Genomic DNA, 26,654 nt, shown 5'->3' with positions numbered 1-26,654 from the left:
TCCTCTTCCATTCCACGTTAACTAATATATTTCACTATTCAAGAATAAGTCTTTTGGATGCCACCGTAAATCAGATACACATGCTTATGATAGTGCCATCATTAATAGGGATATTACTCCATTGACATCTATGAACTTGAATTTATATACTGCACCAGAATATCATTACATCAACCATGCAAATCATTATGTACTCAAGCCCTGAAGGATATAAATCTGAGTCTTAAGAAAATTAGTCAGCAATTTAAAGTCCTTCAATGGTTACAGAGAGCATTCATAATAAAACCTAAACTCTTTGTAGAAGTCTGTTTGATTTGAAGTTAATCTGTCTGGGAGTCTTTCTGAAACATGAGGGCACTGGGTCACTGTGGCCCATGTTCATCTTTCCCATTTCCTGTCCCATTTTTTCTATATGTGAATATCATTTTATCATATTCTTAAAATCTGTGTGCCTATCCCCTTCTGGACCTCTTATATTTTCCTACAATGCCCCTTCAAAATACTCTATTTTTACAAATCTTTCTCTTCCTTCAGGAGTTCACCAAGCAGTTCATATATTTCAAATACAACAATAAAATCACAATCAAACTCAGGCTATGCCAAGAGGAAGAGTGGTTCTTGTTCTCAAACAATCCTCTTAGGTTAAATGATGTTGACCCGTACTGTGACAGAAACTTGTGGGCATCTTCAGACTAAGCTTGGCATCACTTAATTTCCTGAACTGCAAGATTCATCTTTTGTAAGCATACTGACCCAAACTCTGTGTTGCAAAACAGAAAGGAAAGTGTCTTTCCCCCTCATAATCTGGAATCCAACACAGGTTCTGGGAGATTGTAGGCCATCTTCATATAATTATTAAAATACTTAATTTATAAGTTAAATAAATAGAACACCATGTCAGTAATGCAACATAAGAAGAGGAGGTCATATGTAAGTGAACTTTAATTTAAAGAAAGTAATAGTAAATGTATGTCATTCACCTGTTATCATTCTTCAGTTAATTATTTTAGGTAAGAATCATTATAATTTATGAACAATATATGTACGTGACTTTCATTATACTGTAATCATATTTTAATGACTAGTATTTGTAATGTTTTCCCCCATGTTCTGAGGACCAACAATGAAATATTTAAGGTGTGGGTGTCACTAGGTTGCTCCTTCTGATGATTGTAATTTCAGAGTGTTTTTACCTCTTGTATGGGACAGGGTTCTCTAGAGAGACAAACCAGATTGCTAGTAATTATATATAAATATATTTATAAAGATATATATATAATTCAAGAAATAAACCGTTAAATAATATACAGATAGAGAATACAATAAATTAACAGTTAAATTATAAAGCAGTGAGCAGTCCTTCAAGTTTTGAGAGCTGCCAGGTGCCAGTCCCCTTCTGTAGAGAGAGCTGGGCTATATATACCCAGGCAGCAAACAGCAAGGCAGGTCCCCAACTGTCATCAACTGTCAGTCCCCAGCTCCAGAGATGAACATTCCAATCATGTGGGCTTAAAGGGACCTCAACTTACAGCGACACAGTCCACAGGCTAGGCATCCCACAGGTAGTGTACCCCTTTAAACTGAGGCACAGAACAACCAAGGTGAGGCTCACCGAGCCATTTATCCCTCTGCCCTTCAGTTAATCCTGCTTGTGTTTATCGGCCAGGCTGGCACAATAAACTATAGCACCTCTTTTGAGACTTAGATGGCAGGTGTTATTTTGTGAGTTTCTATATTTCCACAAGTGTGGCAAACAGAAAAATTTCTCCCATCTCCCCAAAATATATGTTAGACTTGGGATGCTGCTTGCAACTAATGGTAAATGATTGTCAAGTATCCTCCCTGAAGGCATTCAGTTGCCAGACTACTGTCTGATCCCACCACAAGTAGGGCCCACTCTCTACTGTTAAGGACAATGGGCTACTTCTCCCTAAAGGCTTGAGGTCATCGGTCTGGTCCCAGTAGGTGAGGTTTACACCCTACAAATAATGGTTTCTATAGTGAGCCAGAGAAGGTCAAACCTGCTCAGTGACATACAAAAGTTAGGCTGCCATCCTGAATCTAGGATCTGCCCTTCTTGTCACATGTGTGCCCCCAGTCCCTCCTCTTCCTATTGCATGTATATCCCTAGATTGTCCCCCTCTCATTGTTGTATTACCTATAGCACAACGCCTTCCTGTGATGTATGTCTTTACCTGTAATTAGTGGGCTTGCACACTCCCAAAGATATATAAGCTTTGGTTAGCAATAAAGATCCCTCTTGGCCTCTCATTACTGCCTCTCCTCTCCGGTCCTCTCTCCCCTGCTCCCTCATCCTCCTTCCCTCCCCGCTCTCTCCTGCCCTCTGGTCTCCCATCTCCACATGGACCACCAAGCATGGCTGAGGTGAGCATGCTACTATGAAATGTGTCTGACTCCGTTGTTTCAATCTGTCTTCTATTTCTCATGCTCTCTAGGACTGTATTATACTGTTTATATATCTCAACCACACAATCGCGCCTACTAAACCCACAATTAGTTATGGGGCTGGCCTTCCCCCTCACCCCACAACTACAGCCTGGATGTGGCACTTGCTCATCATCCCAGTGTGAACATACAAACCCTCAGGACCCCAAATATATATTTTCAACATTAAATATTCTCTGACAGGAAGTTCAGGAAAGAGTACTAAAGAAATATGAAGAAAAACTCTTATTAACACATTGAAAAGACTATTATCAGGGGAAAATTGTTTGCTTTTCTTTTATGTGTTTGTGTGTTTAATTCTCCTACACTATTTGACATTTTCTAAAATTACTCATTTTACAATGATAGCAGCTAGTAACAGCTGATTATTTAAATTTAAGTTAATTAAAATAAAGCAAAATTTAAACCAAGCTCTTCATTAGCAGGAGCCATATTTCAAGAACCCAATAGCCACTGTTGGCTTAAGTCTTCTCTTAGTAGATAGTAGAGAAATATTGTATTACCAGAATCACATAAGGTATGTCCATCCTATTGAAAATATACAGTATTGAACAAAGAAAATAGATGTAATGTGATAAAATTATAAATGACAGGTATGAACTTTTATATTTTATAATACTAAGAGAAAATGGGTTGCATCTTCTTTTTATGTATCCATCCTAGAGGGTGTTTAAAAATGTGGGTGAAATTTCCCACTTAATGAGAATGTTATATGCTGCAAAATAAGCATAGGGACTGATGGGAAAGGGATATTAAAGAAGTTTGAATTGTTTGAGGCAAAGGATCAGAGTCAGTACAAATGTTTTAAATAAACAAAAATATTTCTAGTTGAGTCAATGTTTCTAAAAGAGTCAATGTTTCTAAAAGGTGGATAATATTTTAACCTATTGAAAAAATGTACCATGTGATCCATGTAAACATACCTCCAGATGATTCTGCTTAATAGGGACCCATGGGACACAGTAGAACTGTCCCTGTGGGTATTTGAGGCTGTAGCTCCTTATAGGAGCAGAGAAGCTCATCTTTCTCACTGAGAGAAGCTAGTGTTTGAACAGTCAACCTGCTGGTTAGCAGCCCAATGTGTGACTCAGTGTGCCATCAGAACTCTCATATAGTGTAAATTATCTTTTAAAAAAAGATTCCACTTTGGTTGCTCAGTTTTCAGTTTGATTTTCTAAATAAATAATTTTTATAATTTAATGCAAAATTGAGAAAAATTGCTGTTCTTTTAATAATACTAAGTAAAATGAACTGAGGTATTGAATAATTTTGCTAGAGATTGCGTGCTATGTAACAAAGAAAGAGATCAATCAGGTTTTCAGAAATATCAATATCTTCGAGAAGGCATTTAGTATCTTTAATTTTGTCCTCAATTAAGAAATATTTACTCTATGAATATCTACTATCTGGTGACAATTGGGTAGGGGAGAACAGAGTGGATTCAGGAGTATGCAAAATATGCATTCTTTTCTTGTAGGACTGTAGTCTCGGAGGTACAATCATGTTGTCTTACCCCTGGAGATGGGGACTGAGGAAGTAAAGAAAAACATTCAACAGTAAACGTCTTATGACAATATGAGAAATAGTATTAAGAGGTGCCAGATAAAATTTATATTACCCTTTCTTCTAATTAGGATGTGTTAATCTTCATTAAGTCTTTGCTGAGGTAATTCAAAAACATTTTCAGCAGCACATCCACAGGGACTTCAAGAAATACAAGCCAATTAAAAAAGAGGACATTGAATGGTGGCTGTTATTGCTGATAACAGAGGAATCTTGGATAAAGGCAAAGAATGTCAAATGGACATTCATATTTTATTGGCTATACAAATGCATTCAAGAGTGTGAAGCATAACAAATTATGGATAACATTGCAAACAAAGTACATATCCAAACATTAAATTGTTCATATGATAAACTGGGAAGCATGGGCCAAGAGACGATCTTTTCAAGAGAGCTAGGGATATTGCGGTTTTATATCAGGAAGATGTGTGTCAAGGTCATATTCTTTTACCATACTTATTCAATGTGTGTGCTGAGAAAGAATCTGAGAAGCTGGATGGTATGAAGAACACAGCATTGGAATTGGAGACAGACTGATTAATAACCAACAATAAGCCAATGACACAACCTTGCTTGCTGCAAAACAAAAGGGCTTGACACGTTTGCTGATCTAGATAAAAACGATGGTCATCTATGTATATTACACATTAACATAAAGAATAATATCATCAGGAATGGGGAAAAAGTTTTCCTGGATCTCATTTTAGAGGGATCCACTATCAACATCCATGGCAGAAACAGAAAACAAATATGTTGAACTCGAAAAATCTTCTGTAAAACAAACAAACACACAAACAAAAAAAATCTCTTAAAGATGTTAAAAAGGTTGGGAGAATTGGAGAATTTTGTTCACATAATGAGAACAAAAATGTTCTACAATTGATTGTGGTGATGATTGCGCATCATTTAAAATCTGATTAAATTTTTTTAGTCCGATTAAAGCAGCAGTTCTCAACCTGTGGGTTGCGATCCCTTTGGGGTTTGAATGACCCTCTCACAGGGTTTGCCTAAGACCCTTGGAAAACACACATTCCTGATGGTCTTAGGAACCGAGACACCGCTCCTGTATCCTTCTCCAGGCGGGTCTGCCCACATGCAGGTCTGCCAACATGCAGACACGGCCACCGACGAGTACCCAGCTAGAAGACTGTTAGCCCTGCGACACCATGTTTCAAGACAACATTTCATTTATTTAGATTGAGAAATAAATATTTCACAATATATAATTACATATTGTTGTTGATTGATCACTATGCTTTAATTATGTTCAAATTGTAAAAATGAAAATACATCCTGCATCTCAGATATTTACATTATGATTTATAGCAGTAGAGAACCACTGGATTAAACCATTGAATTCTATGGGGGGGAAATGTTAAAAAGCAAAACTGTCACTTTGAAGACAGGATCCAAGTGATGAGTCATGAGATTTTCAATCACTTCTTGAGCATGTGGAAACTTTACACTGAAAAAGGAATCCCAAAGAAGAATGGATGCCTTTGAACTATAGTACTAGTGACGAAAAACAAATATTGCCTGTGAGAAGACTGAACAACCTGTGTTGAAACGTACCCAGAATGTTCCTTGAAAGTGAGGACGAGGAGACGTTGCCTCACGTTCTTGGCACATGTCAAGAGGAGGACGAGTCTGCAGAGGAGGACAGCGTGTTGGGAAAGAAGACTTAGCGAATGCGAGCATGATTCTCCATAAAATGGATTAACTCCGTGGCACCAGCCATCAGATCAAATGTATGACCAGTTGTGCAGATGTCACAGGATTGGGCAGTGTTTTTTGTTTGTCTTGTTTTCTGTTATAAAGAGCATTGCTGTAAAATGGAACTGACTTGGTCATTCAACAATAACAACAACTAACTTCAAACAGGGAGGCCCTGGATAGCAGAATGAGTTATGTGTTTTACTAATAATTGAAAACACACCAAAAGACACTTCAGAAGATAGACCCCAAGATGTGCTTCCAAAAGCCCATAGTCTTGATATCCCTATGGGGCAAAGAATTGAGTGTAAGAAAATTAGATTCTTTTTCCTTTATTTTTAAAAAAGTTATCAGCATCATATTTTGTTAATCAACAATCCACAAGGAATGAAGAATTTCAAATGGAGCTAGACTTAACTTCAACTCTAGGTAACATTCAAATTAATATACCAAAGTTTTAAAAATCCTCTAGAATTTATATACCATTTTGGAGAATGACTCTCACCTTATTGAGTAGATAAACAGAATCAACTTCTTGCAATCAATACTTATTTTTTTTCCAGGGGAGAGCGCGAACACAGTCCCTCACTACCACAAATTATGTAGTCGAGTTTCCCACATTTGGGGAAATCGCAGGGGTCAGCACATCCGGAGTGCAGTGGATAAGCCTCGCCCTGGGAAAACCACCTTCGTGATCATGGTATCTCCCCTACCAGGTAAGTATTTTGTTGATGAAGCTAAATAGCTGTATCAATGTGAATGCCACCAAGGCTCCAGTGACTACATCATGATCCCTTCCTCACCTATCCTTCCTGATCTTTCTTTTTCTGCATGAAAAATTGATGCTGAATTAAAGTTTAGGGGGGGAAATAAAGCCCACCTTGCTCCTATTCTAAGTACATTTTCAGCAGCATTTAAAAGCGCTAGTCTATTCAAATTCTTACTGCTCTTGAATCAAATCTGACACATAGTGACCTTATAGCAGGAGAACTGTCTCTGTGGGCTTCTGAAGTTGTAATTTTTATCACAGTAACTTTCTATAGGAGTAGAAAAATTTGTCTTTCTCCGCAGGAGCAGCTGATGGGCTTGAACTGCTGATCCTGGGCTATCAGCCTAACTTGTACCCACTATGCCAGTGAGACTAAGAACAATTGCTCATACTCCCCATACTGGGTGGATAGAAATCTTTACTCTCACACACTATATATAACAATGTGGACATTTTATAATGACATGTTCTCCTTTGTATAGTCTATTACAAAATTCCTTTAGAGTTGAAGAGCCAGTTGGAAGAAAATGAATAAGACAGAAGGAAGAAAAGATAGATGTAGGGAGGAAGGAAAGAAAAGTGAGCAGAAAGAGGGAGGGAGAGGAACTTGTAGGGTAGAAAAATGAAAGGAGGGAAGAATAGGAGATACAGGAAGAGCAATAGTAATAAGCTATCCTTATCTGAATTTGAATCATTTCCCCAGTAATCGTGGATAAACTCTAACAAGTTACCCTCAGATATGTACTTAAACAGTTTGAAAAAAACATGTCATGTTAAATCTTCCTGCTTGCTACATAGTTGTTTTCAATGAGAAAATGGACACAACTAGTTTAACATGTTTGTTTGTTTGTTTTCCAAATGGGAGTAAATTGGCAAGTGGGCATAAAATGAGACAAAGTTAATGATAGTGAAGCTGCTTGGCTGACAGGGAGTCCCAATTTCTGAGATGTTTGTTGAAAGGTTGGCTACTCAATAGGTAGAAAATGGGATTAATTTGCTAAAAAGGAAAATAAATCACAAATTATCTTCAGAAAATAGATTCAGTCTTAATGTTCAAATCCCTGTTTCAGATACACAATAAACTTCTCACAAGTAGATTTTTATCTTATAGGGCTAATAATTATTAACATGAAATAATTAGATTAGATTCATCAATCAAGATACATAAATTATATTTCTTTAATTTTGACCTTTCACTGACTTTTCTAGAAAAAGAACCAGATAGAAACAAGGAGTGAAAAGCTTGATGATTTACAAAAATAATGCATATTTTATTTTTCTATAATGTTTGCAAAGTTTACTAGTATACATTTGAAAGTAATTGGACAGTACTAACTAGATGATATTGGATCCACGAATGTAATAACAATGAAGAGTGCTACTGCTAAGTGTGTTTTGATCCTCCATAAATGAGCTTGTTGGGTGAATTTTTGTGAGGCTCATATGTTCTTACTTTACCTTTATGTTATAGTCGAAGTGATGTCACATGTACAAAGGATGTGGATGAAAATTAATTATTATGAGATGTATATAGAAGAGAGAAGTTGGATGAGCTTTTTAAATTTCAACTAACATTCAGAAGTAATTGCTCATTGACTCAATGGTGCTTGTTTCTTGCAGTTTAGCTTATGGGTGGTACCTTCTATTAAGGTCAGTGTTAATCAAATAATAACAGCTGCAATTCAATAAAAGAAAAATAATTAAGGAAAGACTTTTTTGGCACCACCTCCACCTCACATAAAAAAGCACAAAAATAATGTTCTACTCAACCCTATGTAAAGATAGCCATGTTTCCTAAAATAATTAAATTTCATAATGTTCTAATAATCACATTGAAAATATTAAATAGTATAAAAGAGATCAGCGCCAGGTATGACAATGATAACATTGTGGCCCTTGACATCTGAATTGGTAAAATGATATTCCCTATCCTCAACAGTGTATCAATATTTATTTGTAAGAGAGGAGACTTGACATAGTCTACTGCTTTAAGTGATGGATGAGGTGTTCTTTTCTCTGGGAATGTCTACATACAGTTTTGGAATTTCAAGAAAGATTTAGTAATTAAAGATGAAAAATGATTTATTTCAATGTATGTTAGAAATAGCCAATCTGTCTTGGAAGAAGTATGTCCAGAGCGCTCCTTGGAGGCAAGGATGGCTAGACTTAGTTTTAAATATTCTGGCATGTTGTCAGGGAGACAAGTCCCTGGAGAAGAATATCATGCTTGGTAAAGTAGAGGAGCAGTGAAAGAGATGAAGGGCCTCGAGGAGATGAATTGGCACAGTGGCTGCAACAATGGGCTCAGACATAGGAACAGTTGAGCAGATGGGGCACACCAGGCTGTGTGTCATTTTATTCTGCATATGGTCACTATGGGTCAAAACCAATTGAAGTTGTCTCACAACAAAAACATAAACTCGCAGTGGCAACTCTATTCAACAGAACTATGAAATTAGGAGAGACTATTTCCCAAAGTCTCTAAATACGTATTAAAATTACTATCTACCACTAGTATATTTTTTGCCTACGAGTCTTAGGAAGGACTTCTAATATAGTGCAGTAAAGTTTCTCACACAGTACATTGTGGTAAACAGCGCAGAGTAGATCACAGAGAGGGCCATTTCAAGTTATTTATAAGTCATGGGGACAAGAATCCTGTTGAATGAGAGGGAAATTTTTTTAAATAATATTTTTTCTCCAATCACAGATGTAAAATCACTTGGGACATATAAAATTCTAATTTGTCAGATATTTTAGAAGAATTAACTAGTACATACATTCGATCAATGAAAATTGAACTCCTTGTAGACATATTAAAACATGATTTTATTTATTTATTTTTAGTTTCACCATTTGGCTGGAAGTAGTGTCAGATTAGTTTTAAATGTTTGTGTAATTATGGAGAATTAAGTAAGGGCATTAGCTGAGAATGAATGAGTAGGGATGAGTAGGAACATTTTTAAATACTTGTTAAGATGAAAAAGAAAGGATTCAATGTTTTAAGTCTCTTGGGAATAGAGAACCATGAATGATGTGTGTGTGTGTGTGCGTGTCCTCACACAATTTACTAACTGATGGTGGGATAAGCTTTGAAAACAAAGAAGAGCAATTGTCTCCAGTGAGTGTCATAATTCAAATAATAAAATGTAAAGCCATTACAGCTGTTGGGTCTACATATATCAAAATAATAAAATATTCTCATTCTCCATGAGAGAGAAAAAAGTATTTTGGAAGACATTGAATGGAACCAAAAATAATGAGCATTTTCAAGTAAAGAAAAATGTTTGATAACATGGAAAGATGATGTTGAGTTGGTATTGAAGTGTAAGCATTCTCTCTAGTGAAGGGACAATTCTACTTTCAAGGAGACCGGTGGTGGGGTGAGATGAGCATTGGACAGTGAAACTCCAGGACGGTTGGTGCCAACCTACCAGCACGTGTCTGCACCCATAACGATTCACAAAGCCTCAGGAATGTTACATAGGGCCGCTATGAATGAGAGTTGACTCTACCGACGCTCTTAGTGGTGGAATTTCACTCTAAGTGGAATTGATATATAATTTTTGGTTACATGAATTGAAAGCTCCTGCATATGAAGTTAAGAAAAACAAGTTTTAGCATCTCAGCACTTAATTTGTATTTAATAAGAATTAATTTTGTATTGTGGTTCAACATTAATTATTGAAGTAATTATCATAACATCCTCCCAAATACAACAAATACAAAACATTGTTAATTTTTGTAGAATAGATAGAAGCAGAACAACTGTCTGAAAGCTTGAAATTGTGGCCTGTAAGCAGACCTGATCAGAGACAGCCTTTAATACAGGATTGTTACTGGGACAACCCATGACTTCCGGCTCTGCTTGACCTAAACTGCAACCAAAATGGCGGCTGTTGGTGGACTGAGGTGTCCAGTGAGAAGAAATCTCTACGTTTTCAAGATGTAGGCAAAGCAGAGTTTGAGGTGATTCTAACCGAGATAAGCCACCCACCAACTGAGTCAATTCTTCCTCAAAGAGAACCTGCAGGACACAGTAGAGCTGGTCCTTATGGTTTCTGAGGCCATACATCTCTTTGGAGGCAGGAGTCTAGTAAATATTCACTTTGTCCATTTTGGCCTCAGACAGCCAGTCTTGTAAGTGAAAAACAACTCAAAATCATAGACTTGCTTTCAGAAAAAGGACAAAACTAAAAGAGACCACCCTAAAAAAAATAAAATATTAACATGACAGAAAAATAAGCCCCCAAAGTTCAAGGTGGTCAGTTAATTTTGCCTACTATAACATAAATAAATTCTCCCCAGAGGAAAACATTGTAATGAAATAGCTTTTATTTATAATATTCTGAGTATAATTTTAAAAATGACTATCTCACGTTCGGTAGTGAGGTAACTTGATGCCAACTTGTAGATGTATCACAGTGTACGGGACTGCTGGTGATGGCCCCTGTAGCTGTGGGAGTCTGGCCATTTTCCACTGACCTTGGATCCACCTGACTGCACCCACAGACTGGCTTGTGATCTTCTTGCAGTGCATGTTATTTCATGTAATGATATGAGTTTGAGAAGTGATTATCGATATGTTCTTGATATAAAGCTCTCTGTTATACATTGAGGAGTCTGACTTTATGTTTCTCTAATCATTCTGTCTGAACATACCAAGGAAGAGACAGAAAAATGTAGATCAAAGTCAAGAAAAGATCTAATCAGTAGAAATACGTCCATAATAATCTAGGTGTTAGAATTACCAAAGTCTTTACATTGTTACTATCATTCTTTTTAAGAAAATAAAGAAAAATAATATTTCAACTATTACTATAATGGTTGAAAACAAAACCTGTTTTTTTAAGTTTCTAAGTTAAAATTTTATCAGAAAAAAAGTGAAAAATCTGCAATGAACAAAAGAATAGAAAAGTATAAAAGCACATTGGAAAAATAGAAGAACTCTGAAACATAAAGATAAAATGATATAACCTAATGAATGGAGAGAAAAATAGGGGAGCTATAAAAGAGAGATCAATAAATTGATTGACATCATATCAAGTAGTCACGCATAAAACATAACAGAATATCAGAGGTTAAGTACAAGGATGAGGGGAAAGCCATGGCCCCCAAACCCCCACATTTGGCAAAATACATGAATTTGGATAAGCTAATAAGTATGATAAGTCTATAGAGCATAACCCTAAGCACGTGTTATGGACTGAATTGTGTCCTCCACAAGCTATGCTGACCGCTTAGCCCTTATATCTGGGGAACTGAGCCTGTTTGGGAATAGAGAACTTTATTGAAGATGTTACTAATGGGGTCACACTAAAACAGGGTAAGTCCCAGTCCTAATTCTCTCTGTATCATGAAAGGGAGAACAAACACAGCGTGAGTAGCACGTGGGAAGAAGAATGTAAACAGCAAGCGATAGTGGAACTCGGTGCTTCTGTGCCCAGGAAGAAACACCGTGACTGCAGAACGAGGAAAGGGGTATGAAGGAGATCATATCTCATTCACAGTCCTTGGAAGGAATCATAAGAACGTATTCTGACTTGGATTTTTATACTCCCAACCTGGGGGGAAGTATTTCTATGTTCTTGAAAGTCCTTTATTGGGATATTTTGTTTTTGCACCATTAGGGAACTTTCGTGGTGAAAGTATTTAATAGGAAAGCAAACAGTAATTGATTACATCCACAATGAAAGCAAAATCAATGTCACAAGCAGTGCAAATCTGTCTACGAAAATATGTCCTGTGAATAAAATAAAGCATTCTAATTGATTTGACTTTAGTGGAGAAAATGGTATTAAAAAAATTTATAGCTGCCTTGTACAAGGTCCATACATTATGAAAACTATGTAACCTACATATTTCAATGGAGATTAAATACTATCCATTCACCACTTGTTTGTTAATTTGTCTTAATGTAGTTATTTGCCTCTTGCTATGATGTTAGAAAATATGACATTGGTATTTCAAACAACAGAGGAAACACCAGTGGTGGACAGGCTTCAGCAGAGCTCCCAGACTAAGGCCAGAAGCGTTTTCTAGTCTACATCTGAGAGAACTGGCCAAGGAGCATTTATAAATAACAGTGGCACATCCTCTGAGAGTGCTGGAAGACTGGAGAAGAACTGCATCTTCATGTAGAGTTGATCTCGAAGAAGTGGATAAAGTAAAACTTTTGGGACCTTTATTTTGCTGATGTAATATATATAGCTCAGTGGAAAAATCTGTTAGCACCCACTAATCATCAAAATATTGAATGTATGATTAATCAAAGAACATCAAGATATCAAAAATGAAATGGAACACATGTGATCAATATACTTGTGTTTGTTAGGTGCCATGGAGTCAGTTCCAACCAATGCATCCTGATGCACAACAGAAGGAAACCCTGCTGGAGCCCCTGCCAACCTCCCCATCATTCGCATGTTGAGCCCACTGCTGCAGCTACTAACCACCCCATCTTCTAGATGGCCTTCTGCTTGTGTGCCGCTCCTCTACTTGCTCAAAAATGAAGTCCTTCTCCAGGAATTGGTTTCTCCTGACAACATGTCCATAGCTTGTTGGACGAAGTCTTCCATCTTTGCCTCTGAGGAGTAATCCAGACTTAGTCCTGTGACAGATGATCTGTACTTTTAGCAGCCCATCATAATTTCCATACTCCGTGTAGCCAGCGCAGAATATCCAGCAGCCCAATTCAAGTGCGTAAGTTCTTCCTCAGTCTTCCTTATTTGACGTGCTAGACAATGAAGCTTCAACAGATGTATTTGGGCCATTTTCTTTTCTTTTTTTAATTGTTAAATAACTGTTTTACTGGTGTGTGGGGGTTTTCCGGGAAAACCAGAAAACCTGCTAGACAAATTCTATACACAATTTTATGGTCTACTATGGCAGACGTGACAAACTTAAAGGGAATAGCATCGTATTGTCAGAGAGAATATCTCACGATCTGTCTTAAAGTATAGTGTTGTCAGAAACAACATAATATTCATGTACCGACAAGGAAGACCAGCTGTTGTTTTGATGTCTTTTAGTCAGTTCTGACTCTGAGTGTCCCTGCATACAACAGGATGAAACACTGTCCTGTCCTGCGTTATCCTCACAATTGTTCTTACGCTTGATCCCATTGTCATAGCCACTGTGTCACGGTCATCTTGTCAAGGGCCTTCTTCTTTTTAGCTGCCCTTCTACTTGCCCAAGCCTGATGTTCTTCTTTAAGGACGGATCTATCCTGACAGTGTGTCCAAAGTACCAGTTAATGAGTAGATTAGTCAAATGATGAACCACTTTGAATGAAAATAACTGAGAATTCCAAATGTTCACAACTTCTGCCATCTGAAAATAATAAAACATGCGATCCAGATGTATTAATAATTACTGTTGATTGGAACGTGAAAAATTAGCAAAAAAGATAAGCAGTGAAAAGGGACTAATGCAGATTTGGTGACAGATAAAATCCTAGAGATTGCATGACAGAATTTTACAAGGCATGTATTGCAAAATCTTAACTGCTTAAAAGACCCCTATACATAAGGACCTTGTGAGATAGCATATGCAGGAACTGATTACATCTGTGGAAAGAGACTCAGTAGAAGCTTAATGTCATTACTCAGGACAGGACCAGGGGCCAACTACAGGAAAGACTGTCAATTGTTCATAAGCCAGGTGAAGCTGAAGAAATTGAAACTAGCCAGTGAAAACCAAAGTATGATTTTGAGTGTGTCCTACCAGGATTTAGAAACTACCTCAAGAATATATTTGGTGCCTTCAACACTAATAAGAGCAGAGTGAAAGATTTCTTGGAAGATGCCAAGGATACAAAGAAACACAAGACCATTGAAAAGAAATGCCCAACTGGATGACTCTGAAGCTCACTCTTGGAGATGGAGTGGCTGCTGGGAAAGGAAGTAATGCTGAAATAGCGAGTCTAACAGGGTAGGCCACAGGGTGGCTTAAGATTGCAAAGTAAGGTATAATAATGACAGGTGCCAAGCCCTGCAGTTAGCAAACCACAGAGGACACATTCAACACTTTTAAAGGTAAAAGATCTGTTAAAATAAGCACCCCAAGTGCTTGGGGTTCCCACTCATCTAGGTGGAGATATTAGGAAGACTGCCACCCGGCCAACCAACTCGAAGAAATATTTATTTGTGTCCACGACAAAGAAAAGTGATCCAACAAAATGCAGAAATTATCAAATAATATCATTAATATCACACACAAGGAAAATGTGATGAAGAATATTCAAACATAGTTGCAGCAGTACATCAACAGACGGCTGCCAGAAATCCAAGCCAGATTCCCAAGAAACATTGAAAAGGGAATGTTATTGCTCATAACAGATGGATCTTGGCTCAAAACAGCAAATACCAGAAATAACAAGCAAACCAATCTTGTAATAAGTAAAGCTAGAGGGCTAGTTAGAAGTGAGGATGGAAGATATTTGTCTTATATGTTCTGTGTATGTTATCAGGAGAGATCTGTCCCTGGAGAAGGATCAAATACCAGGATATACCTGTATTTGCCTATATTTATTTTGACTATGTAAAGGTGTTTGTGTGGGTCATAACAAATTATGCAATGGGAAGAACAGACATTCCAGAGCACTTCATTGGGCTTATACAAAGTTTGCACATAGACCAAAGGGCAGTTTTCCAAAGCAAATTATGAGATACTGTGTAGGCTATGGGAGCCCTGTTGGCATAGCAGTTACATGTAAATGATCTCAACCACCAGCCACTTCGTGGGAGAAAGGCATAGTTTTCTACTCCTATATAAACACAGTCTCTGAAACTGTACGTACAGATGCAGTCTACCCTGTTGGCATGACTCAATAGCAGTGACTTTGGTTTGGTTTAGGGTAGTTGAAAATAAGATTTGATGTGCGTTGAGCATTTGTAGTCTTTCGCCACATTTCTTCAATATGTATGATGAGTGTGGGAGTCAGATACTATCTCAAGTAGACACTCCTGGTTAAGGTACAGTTTAACCTGTCAAACAAGTGGTAGTTGATGATGCCTTTTTGCAGGTGTGTCCTTCTTATAAAGGCTTAGAGCAGTGCTTCTCAACCTGTGCGTTGTGACCCCTTTGAAGATCTATTGACCCTTTCACAGGGGTCACCTAATTCATAACCATAGCAAAATGACAGTTATGAAGTAGCAACAAAAGTAATTTTATGGTTGGGGGTCACTACAACATGTGAACTGTATTAAAGGGCCGTGGCATTAGGAAGGATGAGAACCACAGTCTTAGAGAAACTGGAAACTCCCTCTTGATCAGACCCTCTGCCTTCTTGTCTGCTGGAACTCTGACTACTTCCAGTGATGGGCCACCTGGCCCCGAGAGCTGTCAGTACCCTGTCATGTCCTCACTCACCCTGGAGTGACACCAACTCTGTACGCACTCACCTGTGACCTTCCAGCTTCCCAGTTCTTTCAGCCTCACTGGACTGCAGTTATAGGAACCTGACTGCAGTTATAGGAAACTGCAGTTATAAGAAATAAAGCTCTTTCTTATTCATACATGTGAGTATCACTGGATTTGCCTTTTTAGGCAACCTGGTCTAACAAAGAGCACAGAATATGAGATGATGAATTAAATAAAAATGAATATGGCATCAGGAACGGAGGAAGACACTTTAATACCCTGAGATTTGGATATAATACAACCTTGTTTGCTGAAAGTGAACAGGACTTTCAAACACTTACTGATAAGTGTCAAAGACTAAAACTTCAGGATTGCCTATAGCCAATATTAAGAGAAGGGGAAAAAATCCTCACTCTTGACCAATAAGTAACATCATGATCAAGGACGAATATATTGATGCTATCAAGGGTTTTGCTTAACATGGATCTACCATCAATGCTGATAGAAACAACAGTCAAGAAATCAAATGATGTGTTGCCTGGTGTAAATCTATCTATTGCAAAAGATTTTAAACTGTTAGAAAATACTAGTGTACCTTGAAGATTATAGTGAACCTGATCCAAGCCATGAGATTCACACTCACCTGATATACATGCAAAAGCTGGACAATGAACAAGGAAGACTAAAAAGAATCTTTGCTATGTTAGTCTGGGTTGGCAAGAGAAGCAAATTCATAGACACTTATATGTAAGAGAAAACTTTATATCAAAGAGTAAATGTATATTAAGAAAATATCCCTGCCCTATCCTGTTCGAGTCCACAAGTCAGAAATTAGCCCATATGTCCGATACCAGTCTGTAAATTCCTCTTCAGACTTATGCAGCATGCAATGATGCCGAATGCAGGAAGATCACAGACCAGTGGGTGGAAAGTCTTGTGGAACCAGTGGTGGTGGAAGCATCTCAGTACTAGCGTGGGTCTTCACATGACTCTCCCAGTTCCAGGGCCCTGGCTCTATCAGCTTAGCTCCATGTGGCTTGTCAACAGGTATGTCTCACAGCAAGTGTGGGTCTGGCCTCTGGTGAGCTATTGATCTCTGTTGTGCTTTCAAATGAGGTCATCAAGCTGCGACCTGATTGACAGGCTAAACCCCACCCCTTCACTTTTCATAGTCTCAAGTTGACAAAAGATTATGTAATTACCACATTTGCCTTTGAATTAGAGGGTTAGTGAAGAATAGTAAATAGAAAATGAACTTCTAGGAGAATAAACAAATCTATCTTGAATGAATTACGGTTAAGTTGCTAATTAGAAGTGAAGCTGTGTCTCATGTACCTGAGACATCTAATCAGGAGGCACTTATCCAGGGAGAAGGGCATCAAGCTTGGTAGAGTGTCAGAGGAAAACCCTCATTTGAGTAAATTAACATCGTGACTGCAACAACGAGCTCACAGCAATTACGAGAATGGCACTTCTCTGGACAATGTTTTGTTCTATGATGCATCTCACGAACTTACTGCCCTTGAGTCAATTCTAACACAGACTGACGATAAAGGGCTTTCCCTTTCTGCTCCCAAGACTATAAATCCTTGCCAGAGGACAAAGCCTCATCTTACACACACAGAGCGGCTGCTAAAGGTTTCTAATCGCTGATGGTGGGTGTAGCAGTACAGTGGGCAATCCACGGCAACACCAAGATTTCTTTGGGCATAGGCTCTTATTATCCAGAACTGATTAAGGGCAGCTCACAATGGCAATGGCATTACCATTCATATAGAAATGACATTCCAAAAGGATAAAGAAAATATTGGGAATACTTAGAAAATGACTTTGATTTGCCATAACTCATTGCAAATTATTTCCTCATTCATGTTCCTTTTCAGTCAGGGCATGGAATTCATTAATATTGAACATTAAGGTAGGTAAGCACATCATTTTCAATTGGGAAGATTTTATTGTCTAATCCATTTTTACCCTTTGGTATTTTTCTGTCATCTCTCTTGGCTTTTTCTCATAAATATTAAAGGTAAAGTGAATTTTCCTAACAACAATCAACCTGGTTGTGCCTTTTATTTTATATGTACATTTTTATAAAGTTTCAAATGTAAACTTTCCCCACTCGAGATCTTGTTGGTCATGACTTCCATTTCTCTCATCGTCAGCACATCCCTTTCCATTCCCATGAGTGGTGGTCTGATTTCAAGGAGGGCTGGATGTTCTGAGGAGAAAATGAGTCCATGCGGAATTCCAGCTGATGCCTCACAGCACTGTGGCGGATGTGCTGAGTTTTTGCTTTTTTTGTTTTAATTTCTAAGCTTTGTGTTTCAAATTACTGTTTTACAAGCCCTTAAAACCATGGTAGGTAGTGAGATAGGGAAATGAATGGCCAAGCAGTACATACAGAATACATGCTCATCTTTAATTTTTTGCCCACCATTGACGCATTAGGTGAAAGAGATGTTTATACTTTATTATTATTCTGAATATTCTGTGATTTCTACATTTAAGCATGCAAAAAAAATCCATGGTGCAATATTCAGAAAGCTTTTGTTATTTTTAAAAATTGTTCCAGCATATTTAGCATCCATATTGTTACACCTGTCACAGGCCTATGGAATTCTTGATGAGTGAATCTAATGAATATTGATTTCCTTTTCTGTGAGAGATGTGTTTATAATTTTAAGCTAATTTTAACAGTCACTTAATAAGCTCCAAATCTGTCCCAATAAAGTAAATGAAAAATCCCTGTCCTCATAAAAATTCAATTGGAAACAAACAGTTGCTAACGGCATCAATTCTGACTGCTGGTGCCTTCGGGTGGTCAGTGTACGGCTTTGTCCCATGGGGTATTCAAAGCTGTGACTTTCTGTAAGAGACCATCAGGTTTGGGGGAGTTGGAGCAGCCACATTTTCTGCTGGTAGTTGTGTGGGACCCAGAGACTCCACACAATCCATTGTTGTCCTTGTTGCTAGTTTCCATCTGATCTATTTGGATCTTGGCGGTAATTTATATTTCTAATCTTATTCAAATATGCTCCCTTCTAGACTGAGTAAAAGTATAAATATTATTTATTTCTAGTTGCATGATGTAAATAGTGAACTTACCTCCTGAACTTAGAAACTTTTCATGAGATTTTTCTCTGCAAATAAATTTACACTCCTTTACACCTCATAGAACTCAGAGAAATATCTTAAATTTATAATGTAAAATTTAAAAATATGTTAAATTATCCATATTGGTTATAGAAAATCATCCAACGTATATTAAGTTTTAAAAGACTGTTGCATAATTGCATGTTTTACCTTTGACTATATTTCTGCTAATTTTTAGTTCACTTTGGAAATATTCATCCAACAGCCACATTAGGATTGGATGTTCCAGCTTTAGATAAGACGGACAATGTATGTAGATGGCATTTATTCTTCTGCTAGAACTCAACTCCATCAGCCATATGATCATTAAGATGATAATGTTTCCCATGTCACACTATCACCTAACTCTGCAAGACATCAAGCAACTGACTCCTACATGAATCTGGGATGATATATTAATGAAATACATCTAGAGATTTGCTCTTCAGTCTGCATTTTATTGTTCACTTTAAAATATGAAACTTTCCTTATTGTGAGAATGATGCATTTCATTATAAAATATGTAGGAAGCAAAAAAAACTTTAAAAAATAGATGATTCATAATTCAACCAGTTACAATAACCTCAAATCGAATTAATAATTAAATTGTTTTATATGTCTGCATAGATACTTATTTTTCAGAATATCAGCATCATAATGTATATTCTTTGTATGCATTGATTTAGCATCTTTTTGTATTGCTGAGCATCTGTTAAATATTTTAAAGCAATGATATTGTTTTAATTGCTGTATAATATTAAATCATGTGACTATAAAAGTTTTACATAATCACCACCATTATAATGTTTCAATTCTTGTGTGTGTACCTAGAAAGCATTTTAGACAACTAATAACATTAAGATTTTTTCAATTATTCATTTTCAGAAATTATTCAGTGACTATATAGAGTATATATATTGATTTCCTCTAGGAAATAGAATAGGAGAACATTTTTTTAAATGAAATTCTACAGTGTGACCCGAGATTTATATATGTGAATGTAGTATGAACAGTGCTAAGTAATTTACTTAACTTAAATCTTTCACAATCCAAAGACAAAACTGATATTTCATTGCTGTTCTGATTTTAAAATTAAATATTTATTAAATAGGTCAAATATTTTTCTGCGAGAAGACCTGTTGGCTCTTGCAAGGTTCAATACCCCCAGTCCCTCACCTTAAGTCATCAAACTACTCTGACTCAGTGTCTCCTAGTAGAGGACCGTACTGCCCTCAGTTTTAGCGGGTGCCCTCTCTACGGAAATAGAAAGCCACGTTCTTCCGCTCATGGTGCAGTTGCTGCTGATCTGTGGTTTGCAGCCCAAAGTGAAACCCATTACCCCACCAATGCTCTTTATTAGTCTCTCAGTAGAAGTAAAATAAAGATTTTCATAACTTTCAAGCCCTGTACTATGTCGTTATGAGTTGGAATTGACAGGACGTCAGTATGCGCTTTGGGTATTTATTGAGATGCATGTATTTATTTTGTTCTCAATGCCACTAACATGCCCTATTACAGTGCTTGATCTTTGACTGTGCATCCAATTTTTCATTCCTGGGATTAATTTACTTAGCCCTAGATTATACTTTAGATAGGCAAGAAGATAGATAGATGGGTATTTAGGATAGGAGGGAGGGGGATGGGTATGTAGATAAACAATCTTGATTCCTTTTTTTTCAATTTCCAATTATTTATGTGTCTATAATTTAATTAGGCAATTTAATTTATATAAACTCATTGCTTATCATATATATTTCAAATGAACTAAATAAGGACATGAAATACATAAATAATTTATGATTTATGTATTTCATGTCCTTATTTATTACTCGAGATGCATTAATCAATTAAAATAAATGTATAAATAAATTATAATAATTAATAATTAAATACAGCAGTAAAATTATTTGGGGCCCTAGGCAACTTCTAAAGCCTCACTAGCTTTAAAATAAAAAAGAATTTCTTTTAAGTGTTCAGATGTTTCAAGTTAGATTTAAACTGATAAAGTTCAAACTAACTTAAATCACACTAATATAAAATTTTATTTTAGAGCATTGGCTATTTTTGTGTGTGCATGTCTATTTTATCTTATCTTGTATATGCTGAAGTTACTTTTCTCTGTAAAATAAAGAAGTGATATATATTAAATAGCACTGTAAAAAGAAAATTAGGCAAAATGGAGACTATCCAGAGGAAGACAACTATATTATACTGAGCTGATTTGTTTCCTTTATTTTGTTTTGAATAGATAAGTGAAAGAAATTGAGGATTATAGATTAGATAACTAGAAGGTTACTATGATAGGCTTCTTCCGTCACATATTTTTGCTATTATCATCAGTCATTTGGGGAAATCCAACCTCTGTCAGAAGAAGTCAAGGTACACTTAACCTTAGTGGAAAGGATACTCCCTTTGGGGAAAGGAGATGAGAGGAATGGGAAGGGAGGAGGATGGGTCTGGGTGAAGAAAACGTCTTTTATGCTGTTAGATTAATGAATATCACCTGCAGGTCTCGGTCCTGGAATCAAAGGCTAATGGAATGAAAGTGGGTGTAATTGGTCCAGTTGTTAATGAACAAAGAAGATTGTCTTCCATATGCAGGGCATGCTTTAGGAATATTGGATTTTTAAATCATAAAGATATAACTGCTACTTTATAAACACTGGACTATCTATGATGTGTTTACAATCAACATCTTTAAAATGTTTACAATTGTTCGATATACCTCACATATACAATAACAATGAGAGTTTTCCTTATATTATGAGATATATTTTGGTAGTATTACACTAATATAATGACTATCCTTCATATTTCATATACTAGTACTGTCATAGTTTAACAAAATGAAGATTGAAATTAAAATGAGAGATTTATTGAAAGAAAAGGGATGGCCCCAGAGAGAGGGGCACTAAAACATCTCATAAAGCAAAATTCAGTACTCCAAATTTGGGAAGCTGCAGAGACCTTTTAAAAGAATATATAAATCATTTTATTGGGGGCTCTTATAACAATCCATAAATTAATTGTGTCAAGCATATTTGTACATATGTTGCCATCATCATTCTCTAAACATTTTCTATCTACTTGAGCCCTTGGTATCAGGTCCTCATTTTTCCCCTCCCTCTCCCTCTCTCCCTCCCTCTCTCATGACACCTTGATAAATTTTAAATTATTATTTTCATATTTTACAGTTGATCATTGTATTCATTTCCCCATTTCTCCCTTTCTACCCCCACCTTCCCCCGCACCTACGGGTGCCACTAGTCCCATTATTGTACCTGAGGGGGCTTGTCTCTCCTAGATTCTGCGTGTTGAGACTTCTTTTCTTAACCAGTGTACATGCTCTGGGCTAGCTGGATTTGTAAGGCAGAACTGGAGTCATGATAGTGGGGGAGGAGGAGGAGGCATTAACGAATTAGAGGAATGTTGTGTGGTTTGTCGCTTGTTGCTATACTGCACCCTGTCTTGTTCATTCCTTCCTTGTGACCCTTCTGTGAGGGGATGTTGAATTTTCTTTGAGTCTCTACTCAAACCCCCCTTGTTTGCATTGATATGATTGCTTGTTTGGGGTCTTCTGATGCCTGATATCTAATCCCGTCAACACCTCATGATCACACAGGCTGGTATGCTGCTTTCATGGGGACTTTGTTGCTTCTCAGTTAGATGGCCGCTTGTTTAATGTCAAGCCTTTAAGACCCCAAATGCTCTATCTTGTAATAGCCGGGCACCATCAGCTTTGTTTACCACATTTGTTTATGTACCCATTTTATCTTCAGCAGTCGTTTCAGGAAGGCAAATATCCCAGAATCCCACAAAGGATTCTTGTGTTAAGGGAGACTTGAGGAGAGGCTTAGAATCTGTCTTTTACCCTTATATTTAACATAAAAATATATGTACATGGACATAAATTCCTATTGTTATATATAAATATTTTACATATGCATGTGCCTGTATTTACACCTCTATAAATGTCTTTGCCACCTAGTACATTCTTTTATGTACTGTCCCACTATCCTGTCCCACTATCCTGTTCAACTATTATTTGACTCTCAGTACTTTCTCTTGGCCACCCTGCACTTGATCAAACCAACCAGGCATTCTTCACACTTCTTGCCATTGATTTCAGATCTCTTGTTGCTCCCTTGGTAAGAACTCCCTGTTTGAATTGGCTGTTGCAGTTTTAGATCATTGCAGAGCAAGATTAGGGGAAGGGGTAGCAGATGATGGAGAACTAGAGAGAATTGGATTGAAAACATATGTGCGTTTCTTAGATTGGTTACAGTGTGATTACTACAAAATATCTAGACCACAGTGAGCGATTTCCAGGTTCTTACACCATAACGCTGGGGCGTTCCTTCCTTAGAAAGACTGCGTTCAAATGGACCTGTGGCTGTGAGCATTTCGAGGGAGATTTAGATAAGGTCCAACAACAAGTTTTTTCCTTTGAGACATTGTTTCTGGACCTTAAATTGGAAAATGATTGCCTTCGCTCTGCAACTGAGACCTGTACAGGTGTTAACAGTTATTGGAGGAAATCAGGAGTCAGGTGCTAGGGTCAGTCCCCTTCCATGGGCTGCCATTTCTGGTTAACCACCCACCTCCACTTTACATTCTCTTACACCGTCCAGAGCACACAAATTGCATTCAGTCGGGCACTGGAGAGAGAGAAGTTTTCTATGTCATTTAAACACTTTAATTGAAAAGGAAACTTTCAGATGTGTGCCAAGTAGAACTGGGACGCACAGGGTAGTTAATGGATGGTTTCGCAAACTAACCCAGCCGTTCTTCGGAGGTCCCTCCAGACGGACTCCGAACATCGACCTTTGGATTCACAGCTTGACATCTACATGCACTCCTCGGGGCTCCTTTAGTTTCAGTCATAACATGTACTTTTCATTAGATTCTGCTCCCCATTTAATTTTTCAACTTCATTTATTGTAGCCCCTTCTATAGTAAACATTTCCATGTTGCTCCTCTCTCTCGGTTCTAATGTGTTCAAGGACATTTACCATTGTTATTGGAAAGTTCTTCATTTTGAAAAAAAATCTGTGATGATTTTATCTATTGGAGCACTTTACACATGAATATTTGTATCAATAAGATGGTGCAGTGCCCAATGATAAGGCATGCCTTGGTTTTTCTTACATAAAACAGTCTTCTTACATAAAAGGCAATGTACAGTTATATCATAGGAAAACCAGAAATTATTCAAACTGGGTTTCCATACATTTCATTGGCATGTATTGTCTTGATCACATACACTGCCTGGGATATACATAGCCTCATAAAAAAGTGAAATAACTTTCTTAATATAAAGCCTTCTCAACAGCTGTTTACATAGTTAAATACTGATACAGCATGTAACAATACTCTGTTTAGACATTCTTTTTTAATAATTTAATCACAAAAATGATTGAAATTGATTCACCTCACTCCCTATTAAATTACCTCTAACAGCATAGTGGTTTCACATAGGGTTAAATACAAGGCTTTCTTACCACCATCCAGAGTTACTTTCTCTGAAACTCACAAGGTCAGTTCTGCACTGTCCTATAGGGTCTCTATGAGTCAAAATCAAGTCGATGGCTGAGAATTTTGAGTTTGAGGATAGAAAAACATTGTTCTTTAGTGTTTACATCTCCTTCCCCCCACCTTTCCTGCATTCAGAATGTGGTCACGGTATCAGGAAAGGCTGGAACGAGATTTTTGTGGTGCTACTTTCAAGTCTATTAATAGAGTAAGATGGATTTCACTATACTTTTTCTATGACTTGGCCCAAATAAAATCTCTGCAGTTTACTGGTCACTTACCTTAAAAAAAAAAAGTTATGAGAATTTTCTAAAGTGTTTTCTATTCTGTAAAATGTTTTACTATGAAATATCTTACCTCATTATTCTTTTAAATTAGATATACTAGATCGCACTGTAAGATGAGAATTGGGCTGAAAAGCACAAGTTCTGCCGTTCAAAACCACCACCAACTCTATGGGAATATGTGCTCCTGTAAAGATATTTAGTCTCATAAACCCTATCTAGAGTTGCTATGGACTTGATGCCCGGGGTATATAACGTCCTTAGCATACTGCTTGCTGTTCTTCTTTGGTGCCATTGAGTCTGTTTGGGCCCGAAGCAATCCAATGCACAACAGAATGAAACACTGCATGGTCCTGTGCCATCTTCACAATTGTTCCTATTTCTGAGTCCATCGGTGCCACCTCCGTGTCAATCCATCTCCTGAGGGCCTTCCTATTATTTGTGGCCTCTTCATTTTACCCAACACGAGCTCCTCCTCTGGGGCCTGGCTTCTCCTGATATCATGGCTACAGGATGTAAAATGAAGTCTCACCATCCTGGCCTCTAAAGAACACTGGCCTTACTTCTTCCAATACAGGTCAGCTTGTGCTTTTAGCAGTCCACGTTGCCTTCAACACTCTTCTGCTGCACTACAACTCAGATTCATCCAGTCCTCTAAGGTCCTCCTTATCCAATGTCCTACTTTCACATGCATATGATGCAATGTGGAATACCACTTCTTGGGTCGGGAGCACCGTAGTCCTCAGAATAACACCCTTGCTCTTCAACACTCTAAAACAGTCTTGTGCAACAGATAGACCAAATGCGATATGTCTTCTGATGGCTTGACTGCTGCTTCCATGAGCATTAGTTGTGGATGCAGGTAAGACAAACTCCTTGACAACTTCAAACTTTTCTCCATTTTTCAGGACTTTACCTATTGGTTCAATTGTGAGAATTTTGACGTTCTTTACATTCAGTTGAATGCAATTCATACTTAAAGCTGCAACCCTTGACCTTCATAAGCAAGTGATTCAAGTCCTGCTCACTTTTAGCCAAAAATGTTGTGTCATCTGCATATGTCAGGTTGTTAATAAGCCTTCCTCCAATCCTGATACTTCACTCTTCTTCATAGAATCCAGTTTCTCTAATGATTTGCTCAGCAGATGGATTGAACAAGTATAGTGAGAGGATGAAATTCTGATGTACACCTTTACTTAGTTTAAACCATACAGAATTCCTTTCTTCTGTTCCAACAAACAAATTTGAATCCTTGTTCAAATTCTGGATGAGCCCAGTGAAGTGTTCTGGAATTTCGTATTCCTCTCAAGGTTGTCCACAGTTTATTGTGGTCTCCAGAGTTTAATGCCTGATCATAGTCAATGACACAAACATAAACCTTTTCTTAGCATTCTCTAATTTGGACCCACATCCACCTGATATCAGCAGTGATGCCCCATGTTCCAAGTCGTCTTCTGAATCCAGGCTGGGCTTCCAGAAGGCCTTGATCAATGAACTGTTGCAGCGTCGTCAGGTGACCTTAAGCACAATTTCACTTGTGTGCAAGATCAATGATATTGCTGCCCAGTTTGAGGATTCTGTTGGGTCACTGCTCTTTAGAATGGACACAAATATAAATCTTTTACAACCATCGGGCAATCTCTAAATTATCTGGCACAGAGGAGTGAATGCTTCCAATGCTTCTTCAGCTTTCTGAAAGATTTCAGTGGGTCTTCTGTAAATTCCTAGAACCTTATTTTTGGTTAATGCATTCAGTGCATTTCAAACATTTGGCACTCTGGGTAATCCATTTATCAATAGTGTTCACAGTTGTTTGAATTGTGTCCTCCCAC

The 26,654-nt window shown here is 37.4% G+C and overlaps 1 non-coding gene and 1 pseudogene across 1 annotated transcript; both read right to left on the bottom strand.

Moving 5' to 3' along the window:
• Positions 1-6,302: 6,302 nt before the first annotated feature.
• On the bottom strand, positions 6,303-6,466 carry LOC142425106 (U1 spliceosomal RNA). The gene has a single exon (XR_012779481.1). It is a non-coding gene; the product is annotated as a U1 spliceosomal RNA (small nuclear RNA).
• A 6,864-nt stretch (positions 6,467-13,330) lies between these two features.
• On the bottom strand, positions 13,331-13,383 carry LOC142425167 (U7 small nuclear RNA; annotated as a pseudogene).
• Positions 13,384-26,654: the final 13,271 nt, after the last annotated feature.

Source organism: Tenrec ecaudatus, chromosome 13 (genome assembly GCF_050624435.1).
Source record: "Tenrec ecaudatus isolate mTenEca1 chromosome 13, mTenEca1.hap1, whole genome shotgun sequence".
In the NCBI taxonomy this organism is placed as follows: Eukaryota; Metazoa; Chordata; class Mammalia; order Afrosoricida; family Tenrecidae; genus Tenrec; species Tenrec ecaudatus.
The sequence above is the reverse complement of the archived record's forward strand: the minus strand, read 5'-3'. Positions and strand labels throughout refer to the sequence as shown.